The sequence below is a fragment of the Lepus europaeus genome, chromosome 5 (assembly GCF_033115175.1).
Source record: "Lepus europaeus isolate LE1 chromosome 5, mLepTim1.pri, whole genome shotgun sequence".
NCBI classification, from domain to species: Eukaryota; Metazoa; Chordata; class Mammalia; order Lagomorpha; family Leporidae; genus Lepus; species Lepus europaeus.
Genome location: NC_084831.1, coordinates 23,424,700 through 23,432,154, shown reverse-complemented (window position 1 = coordinate 23,432,154; position 7,455 = coordinate 23,424,700). Strand labels below are relative to the sequence as shown.

Genomic DNA, 7,455 nt, shown 5'->3' with positions numbered 1-7,455 from the left:
AAAAAACTCTTAAATTACTGAAGTTTAATTGATCAAAGTTTAATGTCCACTTACTTATAAAAATGAAAACTGAAATTTTAAAACAGGTGCCATACAATTATTATATGGTGGCCTTACTGATCTGATTATCGAAGGCATTTAAGGAAGGGAAGTTCAGTTGAAAACAGATCAACCCAAGGGATGTATGCTGCTTTAAAAATTTGTTTTGCAGGAAAACTAGTTGCTTGGCCTAGTTTGAAAGCTAATTACAAAATTCATTTTCTTAATGGTTCAGATATTTTGCCAATTCTTCCAACTCAACAGAACTTCCATCGATTTCCACACTGATTGCAGACAACAATGTGGCCATCTGTTCGCCAGCACTCCGCGTTTGCACCTGAGTGGAGGTGTAGTTCTTGTTACATTTGCCACACCTGAACAAGCCAGTCTGGGTTCTGTTATATATTAATGTTAGCCGTCGCAAAACACACCGAACACCGGAGTCAGGGAAAGCGTTTATTGGGAAACACCCTACAGACCAGAGTGGAGGGGCGGCGAAGGAAAAAGAGAGAGAAAGAGTATAAGAGAGAGAGCCAGAGGAGAGGAGCTAGTGAGGAGAGAAGATAGAGCAGAGAAGAGAGGAGGAGAGGAGCCAAGAGAGCAGAACCAAGAGAGAAGAGTGAAGAGAGCACGTGTTCAGGAACAGGCCCTTTTAAAACTTTGGCTGCGGGCGGGCAGGGAAGCAGGAGCAGCGAATCCCATTATGGGGTGGAGCCTGGCTCAGGTAGCTGGGCCATGCGGCCACCTGGCTAAAACTGCACCAGTTTCCTAACCGGTTCCACCTGTCTGGGCCATCTGAAGTTCTCTGCTGGCTTCTTCGGTCAAGTTTTTCCGCATCTCTGAGCTCATCACTAGCCATTTCCTCTGCCGTCATCCTAGCAAATAAGTCAGGAGGAATATTCCCACAATAAATTTGTCCTTAGTTTTTGTTGTTGTTGTTGTTGTTGTTTTTGCATCTTAAAGAGCTGCTATCCTACTTCGTACTCCTGTATTTCAGGTCTGTATCCTTATTTCCTGCTAGACAGTTTCCTCAATTTGCGGTCTCAATTCTTCCTCATCAGCTCCAATAGCCATGCAGTCATCTCCCTGCAGCACAGCCTCTCCCTGCACTTCACCTGCACAGAGTCAGAAGCGCCTGGTGCCCAAGGAATAGAGGAAGCGTAAGGGTCTTGAGCGTGTCTCGTTCTTTTTGCTGCTCGGTTGCCACTGGAGCTACTTCCTTCTCTTGCCTCCAGGCTACTCTGTGATGCAATTGCAGGTTCTTTTTTCTTTTCTTCCGGGTCTTTTTCTGTTGCTTTTCCAGGATTTGATGAGAGACTTTGCTAAAGATGTAACTTCTTCATCTGTACTTTGCTTGCAAATAGTGTCCACCGACACCCTGATTCCGCGGACTGTAATCACTCCAGGGTCACAGGAATATGCTTCAGCTGCTCCGGCAAATCCGATGCTCCAGCCGCGTTCTTCCTCCCCATCTTGTCTGTCTTCTTGGTGGTGCAGACTACCTCCTCCTCCTCATGGCGCCGGCAGGTCTTCCCGGCACCCAGCCTGCTGGTGGCAGAAGCTGGCGTGGAGAGGACATAGAGCCCTGTGTCCCGTGAGCCCCACCATGGCAGGCCTGGGCCTAGGGCCTTCCTCAGAAACCATACCAGAGGCGGCAGCCTGATCCAGTTCTTACGTGGGTAGGAGACCTAAGTCTAACCATAAAGGGCTGAGCAGAGAACCGTGTACTACGCACTCACAGCTCAGCTCTCCACTCTGTAGGTCCTCATACTCCTCCACCAAGGAACACACCACAAGTTTTAACAATTGCATTTATTTTCATCCATTGAAAGAGACAGAGAGAGACAAGACACACACACACATACACACACACAGATATTTCATCCGCTGGTGTACTCCCCAGATGCCCGCCATAGGCCGGCGCACCGTGCTGATCCGAAGCCAGGAGCCAGGTGCTTCTCCTGGTCTCTCATGGGGTGCAGGGCCCAAGCACTTGGGCCATCCTCCACTGCACTCCCTGGCCACAGCAGAGAGCTGGCCTGGAAGAGGGGCAACTGGGACAGAATCCGGCGCCCCGACCGGGACTAGAACCCGGTGTGCCGGCGCTGCAGGCGGAGGATTAGCCTAGTGAGCCGCGGTGCCGGCCAAATATTTTTTTTGAATGAATGAATAATTAAGTAGCAAGTACGTGGCGGTTAAGGCCATCTGCTCTGGGGTGAGATCGAAACACTAAAGCAGACCCCAGTGCAGGTCCTGATTCTGCCACTAATTGGCTGTATTTACACGGCCCTGTCTCTACCCAAGCGCTTATGAGCCTCCGTTTTCCGAGGTGCACAATGGAGGCGCTCCTAGGACCTTTGACGGGACTGTTGTGCAGGATATGCGCTGCTTTCATGCGAAAGACTAGTGCAGCTACTGGCACCGTTCTTCCTAGGAAGAACAGAACACCTGTGGGTTAAGTGGATGGTGGATCGGCCTTTGTCGTGTGTCCCTTTATCCAACCCACTCTCCAAAGTCCCCGCGAGACGAGAACAACCCTTGTCTTCTACAAAAGGGGAAATGGGCCCGGTGTGAGTGGGGAGCTGCTCCGAGGCTCGGCGGCGAGCAGAGCCCGGGACCTGCGGGAATGGGCACCAGCAGGTGGGGCTGCGGAGCGCGCCGCTCGCCCCGCCCCCCGGGCCCCCCTGCAGGCCCCTGTCTCTCTCCCCCGCCCCCCCTAGATAAGATCCTCCAGCCCCGCTCTCCCCGAGCTCGGGCCCCGCCTCCACCCCTGTCCCCTCCGCGGTTTCAGGGTCCCCTGCACCCCGAGAGAGGGGCCCGCCCTTCCCCGCCCTCGCCGTCCCCTGGGTCCCTGGCTCCAGCCGCGCCCCAGCCGGATCCCAAAGGACTCGCCCCTCGCCCCGCCCCCCGCCCCTTTGTTCTGGAGCTCCCGGCTCAGCTCAGCGGGCGGGCCCGGGGCGCCCCCACCCCCACCGCAGTCTCCCCGGGGAGCCGCAGGCGGGCGCCTAGGGAGGTGGGGCGCGCGGGCCCAGCCCTTCTTTTGTTCCGCGGAGCATTCCTGTGCTCCAGCCCTGCCCACCTGCAGGGACTCCGGTGGCCCTGCAGGTTGTGCCTCGGAGAAAGCGGTGGGAATACACAGCCCTTAAGGCCTGGCGTCTGGCAGGTCTGGGTGTTTCCGCACTTGTGAAATTGCTAATCCAAGGGTCTCCGCGAGGTTGAATGTAAAGCGAAAATGCAGGTGCGACAGCCTCGGGCGCAAAGTGAACGCTCGTCTTTGGGAAAGCTGCCCTGAGTGCGCTTGCCCAGAGTTCACCTTCCTCCTCTTTGCGCTTTCTACTAACGAAGTCCCCCGAAACCTTGGGAGTCTCGAACATTCGCACCCCATGCAAGAAGAGAGAGCAGGAAGAAGGCCAGGCCGGCGCCGCGGCTCGCTAGGCTACTCCTCCGCCCGGCGCCGGCACCCCGGGTTCTCGTCCCGGTTGGGGCACCGGATTCTGTCCCGGTTGCCCCTCTTCCAGTCCAGCTCTTTGCTGTGGCCCGGGAAGACAGTAGAAATTCTACCCTGAGAAGCTCTTGGAGGTTTCCACAGTGCCGCCTGATCTCAACCAGGCTCGACAGATCACTCTGGGGGCTGGGCGGTTGGCCTAGCGCTTCAACTCATTGACCCTCCTGTGGTCCCTATGGGAGTGCCTGGGCTTTAGCTCCGGTTCCACTCCCAAGTCCAGCTTCTTGCAAATGTGCGCCCTGGGAGGCAGCAGGTGATGGCTCAGGTCTGTGGGTCCCTGCCACCCACACAGGTCCGTGGGTCCCTGCCACCACTGGACTGAGTTTCCAGCTCCCAGCTTCAGCCTGGCCCAGGGCCAGTGTGAGCAACGGGGCTCTTGTTGTCTCTCTGCCTCTCGAACAAGTAAAATAATAAATAAACAAACAGATCACTCTGTTGCCATGAGTCTGAAGGAGGGCAGAGGAGGAGGAGAGCAGAGGGGGTAAGGTGCTGTTGTCTTCATCAAGGTAAAGAAAATGGTAGATTGTACTAGAAGAGCAGCTGTGATAAAAATACTCGGTGTAGCCTGTTTGGCAATGGAGCCAGAGCAAGAGAAAGCAAAGACTGACGGCTGCTTCTGCTGTCATTTGAGCCCCTGGATCCAGCTATGCCTGAAGTTGTTTCTCCTGGCTTTTAGAAGGTTTAAAGTCAGTTTGATTTGGGATTCTGTCATGTGGAACTTTTTTTTTTTTTTTTAAGATTTGTTTATTTATTTGAAAATCAGAGTTAACAGAGAGAGAGGAAGACACATACACACACACACACAGATCTTCCATCCACTGGTTCACTCTCCAGATGGCTGAGACAGCCGGGACAGGGCCAGGCCAAATCCAGGAGCCAGGAGCTTCCTCCGGGTCTCCCACGTGGATGCAGGAGTCCAAGCACTTGGGCCGCATCTTCTGCTGCTTTCCCAGGCACATTAGCAGGGAGCTGGATCAGAAGTGAAGCAGCTGGGTCTGGTACCAGTGCCCATATGGGATGCCAGCGCTGCAGGCTGCGGCTTTACCAGCTTTTCCACCACACCAACCCCTGTCGCTTGGAAATTAAATGAGTCATGGTATATGTGCATTCTGTTGAGAATCCTCAAAACAAATCCATGCATAGCTGCTAGTATTGGCCAAGTTTTGCAATTGAGAAAACAGGTTTAGAGAAAGTGAATTTCCCAAGGCCAACACAAAGTAATGGTGGAGATAGGATTCGGACTAAGTCACTGACCCCAAAGCTTGCACAACTGACTCTTCAGGACTCTGTAAAATACACACCCCCACCACACTATAATCTTCCTGGCCAGCACTCACTTCCTGTTGCTCTGTCCTAAAGGAGGTTCCCAGGGTACAGAATGAACCCTTGTATTCCAAAAGAACCTTCGAGGGGTCAGAATTCCACTCCCCCATGTTTGGCACAGTGGCTAAGTGGATGCTTGGGTTGCCTGAGCACATGAATTCAAATCCTACTTCCTCCATTTCCAATCCAGCTTCCAGCCAGTGTGCATCCCGGGAGGCAGCAGATGATGGTTCAAATATTCAAGTCCTGGAGCTGGTGCATTGTGGTGTACCAGGTTAAACCACCACCACCCTACATAAGAACACTGGTTCAAACCCCAGCTACTCCATTTCCAGCCCAGCTCCCTGTTTAATGTGCTGAGAGAACAGAAGGTGGCCCAAGAGCTTGGGCCCCTGCCTCTTATGTGAGAAACCAGGATAGAGTTCCTGGCTTTGACCTGACATAGACCTGACTGTTGAGCTCATGCAGGAAGTGAATCAGTCGATGGAACATCTAGTTCATTTTTCCCCCGTCTTTCAAATAAATAAATCTTTTTTTTTTAAGTACTTGGCTCCCTGTCACCCACATGGGAGATTTGCAGGACTCTGTAATGCTGATTCTCCGCTCCTGCGTGACAGGGTGGACACATGACCACACTCTGCTAAACACGGTACGGTATCCTATTTGCCTAATCTCAGGGGTTGGATCAGAGAAAGAATGAGCACTTGCCTAGACCTGGTTGCTGCAGGCATTTGAAAAGCAATTCAGGGGCCAGTGCTGCGGCGCAGCAGGTTAAAGCCCTAGCCTGAAGCACCGGCATCCCACATGGGCGCCGGTTCAAGACCCGGATGCTCCACTTCCTATCCAGCTCTCTGCTATGGCCTGGGATAGCAGTAGAAGATGGCCCAAATCCTTGGGCCCCTGCATCCATGTGGGAGACCTGGAAGAAGCTCCTGGCTTCGGATTGGCGGCCATCTGGGGAGTGAACCAGCGGATGGAAGACTTCTCTCTCTCTCCCTCTGCCTTTACCTCTACCCTCTCTGTAACTCTGTCTTTCAAATAAATAAAAATAAATCTTAAAAAAAGAAAAGAAAAGCAATTCAATGGATAGTCACTCTCTCTCTCTCTCTCTCAGCTTCTCTGTTAATCTGCCTTTCAAATATAATTAAATAAATAAACCTTCATTATAAAACAAAAGAAACCTTGAAACAGGGGGCAGGAGTTTGAAACCGTGAAACGGGGGGCGGCGAAGACACCGCATCTCAAATCCGAGTGCCTGGGTCTGAGTCCAGGCTCCATCGCTGATTTCAGCTTCCTGCTCCTGTGCACCCTGGGAGGCAAACAGGTGATGGCTCCAGCACTCCAGTCCCTGCCGCCATGTGCAAGACCGGACTGAGCTCTGGGCTCCCGGCTTTGGCCTGTCCCAGCCTCAGCTGTTGCCAGCATTTGGGGAATGAACTAGCAGATGGCTTTCTCAGTGTCTGTCTGCCTTTCAATCTATATTTTTTAAGCTTCTAATGGATAGCTTCATCTTTTTAGGAAAAGAAAAGATGAAATATAAACTCATTCACTATGGCTGGACCCAGGGGTTCGAATGTCTTTAAAGTCTCCAATTTTCTGGATTTCTAGGCTTCCATGTGGGGAGTAAGAGCACTGCCAGTGGCCCGAGGTTTAGCTTAGCAGCTTCAAGGGAGAGGGAAAACGTCCTCCAATGGGACTCCGGTTTACTCAGGGGCAAGTGCTCGTTCTTTCTCTGATCCAATCCCTGAGATTAGGCAAATAGGATACCGTACCGTGTTTAGCAGAGCGTGGTCATGTGTCCACCCTGTCATGCAGGAGGAGAGAATCAGCATTAATCCAACCACATGGAATGATTCTTTTTTTTTTTTTTAAAGATTTATTTATTTATTTGAGAATCAGAGTTACATAGAGAGAGAAGGAGAGGTAGAGAGAGAGAGAGAGAGAGAGGTCTTCCATCTGCTGGTTCACTGCCCAGATGGCCTCAACGGCCAGAGCTGCGCTGATCTGAAGCCAGGAGCCAGGAGCTTCTTCCAGGTCTCCCACACAGGTGCAGAGATCCAAGGACTTGGGCCATCTTCTACTGCTTTCCCAGGCCACAGCAGAGAGCTGGGTTGGAAGAGCAGCAGCAGGGACTAGAACTGGCACCCACATGGGATGCTGGCACTGCAGGCGGTGGCTTTACCCACTATGCCACAGCACCGGCCCAAAATGATTCCTTTTAAAATGATTTTGTCCCCTCAAGGATAGGGAAGAAGTGTTGAGCAGGCCGATGCAACAGAAGTCTTCCTCAGAAAACACTGGCCGTTCTGTTCCGACTTTACATAACTGAGCCTGGAGAGTTGCACAATTGGTCCTGGAAAGAGGCCAGATTTTGGAGGCAAACACGCCTGGGTTCAAGCCCTGGCACGACACCGAGCTCTTGAGCTTTTGTTGCTAAACCACAGCATTGTTCTATATGCTGTCCATTCTTGGCACTGGTTCGAGTCCTGGCTGCTCCTCTTCCGATCCAGCTTTCTGCTGATGGCCTTGGAAAGCAGAGGAAGATGGCCCAAGTGCTGGGACCCTGCACCCATGTGGGAGAACCAGAA

The 7,455-nt window shown here is 52.4% G+C and overlaps 1 pseudogene; it reads right to left on the bottom strand.

Moving 5' to 3' along the window:
* Positions 1 to 296: 296 nt before the first annotated feature.
* LOC133759041 (transcription elongation factor A protein 1-like) lies at positions 297 to 3,413 on the bottom strand (annotated as a pseudogene).
* Between the last annotated feature and the right edge of the window lie 4,042 nt (positions 3,414 to 7,455).